General features: G+C 40.4%; 1 pseudogene; it reads right to left on the reverse strand.

The window, feature by feature from the left end:
- Positions 1-2,311, reverse strand: part of LOC102814006 — a 5,888-nt pseudogene that overhangs the window by 902 nt on the left and 2,675 nt on the right.

Raw genomic sequence — 2,311 nt, forward strand, 5'->3', positions numbered from 1 at the left:
AAGTCCAACATGTCCAAGTACAGAGAGCTAGCCACATGGCATATAAGTCCAACATATCCATATACAGAGAGCTAGCTACAAGACAAATAAGTGCAACATGTCCAAATACAGAGAGATAGGTCCAAAATGTCCATATACAGAGTGCTAGGTAAATGGCAGATAGGTCCAAAATGTCCATATACAGAGTGCTAGGTAAATGGCAGATATGTCCAACATGTCCATATACAGAGAACTAACTACATTGCACATAAGTTCAACATGTCCATATACAGAGAGCTAGCTACATGGCAGATAAGTACAACATGTCCATATACAGAGAACTAACTACATTGCACATGAGTTCAACATGTCCGTATACAGAGAGCTAGCGACATGGCAGATAAGTACAACATGTCCATATACAGAGAGTTAAATACATGGCAGATAAGTACAACATGTCCATATACCGAGAGCTAGCTACATGGCAAATAAGTCCAACATATTCCTATACATAGATCTAGCAACATGACAGATAAGTCCAATATGTCCATATATAGAGAGCTAGCAACATGGCAGGTAAAGTCAACCTGTCCATGTACAGAGAGCTAGCTACATGGCAGACAAGTCCAACACATCCATATAGAGAGAGCTAGCTATATGGCAGGTAAGTCCATCACGTCCATATGCAGAGAGCTGGCTACATGGGAGGTAAGTCCAACATGTCCATATACAGAGAGCTAGATACTTGGCACATAAGTCCATCATGTCCATAGACAGAGAGTTGGATACATGGCAGGTAAATCCAACATGTCCATGTACAGAGAGCTAGCTTCATGGCAGATGAATCCAACATGTCCATATACAGAGAACTAGCTACTTGGCACATAAGTCCATCATGTCCATATGCAGAGAGCTGGCTAAATGGGAGGTAAATCCAACTTGTCCATATACAGAGAGCTAGCTACTTGGCACATAAGTCCATCATGTCCATATACAGAGAGCTGGATACTTTGCAGGTAAATCCAACATGTCCATATACAGAGAGCTACCTACATGGCAGATAAGTCCATTATGTCCATATGAAGAGAGCTGGCTACATGGCAGATAAGTCCAACATGTCCATATGCAGAAAGCTAGCTACATGGCAGATAAATCCAAATATCCATATACAGAGAGCTAGCTACATGACAAGTAAATGCAACATGTTCACATACAGAGAACTAGCTACATGGCAGAGAAGTCCACATGTCCAAAGACAGAGAGCTAGCTACATGGCAGATAAGTCCAACATGTCCACATGCAGGGAGTGAGCTACATGGCAGATAAATCCAACAATACTATATACAGAGAGCTAGTCACATGGCACATACGTCCAACATGTCCATATACAGAGAGCTAGCTACTTGGCATGTAAGTCCAACATGTCCATATATAGAGAGCTACCTACATGGCAGATAAGTCCAAAATGTCCATAGACAGAGTGCTAGGTAAATGGCAGAGAAGTCCAACATATCCATATAGAGAGAGCTAACTACATGGCAGATAAATCTACATGTCCATATACAGAGAACTAACTGCAAGGCAAGTAAGTGTGACATGTCCATATACAGAAAGCTGGCTACATGGCATTTAAGTCCAACATGTGCATATACAGAGGGCTAGCTACATAGCAGATATGTCCACATGTCCACATGCAGAGAGCTGGCTACATGACAAATAAGTCCAACATGACTATATACAGAGATCTAGCCATATGGCATATGAGTCCAACATTTCCATATACAGAGAGGTAACTATATGGCACATATGTCCAACATGTCCTTATGCATTAAGCAACCTACATGACAGAGAAGTCCAACATGTCCATATAGAGAGAGCAATGTACATGGCAGGTAAGTACAACATGTCCATATACAGAGAGGTAGCTACACGGCAGATATTTCTTCTGGGAGAAGGCTGTTTGTAGGTGCAAGCATGCCTAAACCCGCTGGCTGTCTACCTGGCCTAGCATCTGCACATGGCTTCTTCTTTTTTTTTTTAAATAGTAAATATTCTGCTACTATTTATTAAATACTGCATGGTTTGCCCAAGCTAAGATGAAACCACATCATGAATCAATGAGCATTTTGCATTTTCTTTCATTATCTATTCAAAGTCATGCCTACTGCATCTCTAAACATTTTATAAATCCAATTATATAGCAAACACTCCCAAAATAAACCTAGATTGTATTGCAGTTTCACTTAACAGTATATAAAATGCCGTGTTGTGACAGTTATCAACTATCCATTAGATACTGAATTAATTTTTCTTAAGCACTACTAACTGCTTA

Source organism: Chrysochloris asiatica, unplaced genomic scaffold (genome assembly GCF_000296735.1).
Source record: "Chrysochloris asiatica unplaced genomic scaffold, ChrAsi1.0 scaffold00289, whole genome shotgun sequence".
NCBI classification, from domain to species: Eukaryota; Metazoa; Chordata; class Mammalia; order Afrosoricida; family Chrysochloridae; genus Chrysochloris; species Chrysochloris asiatica.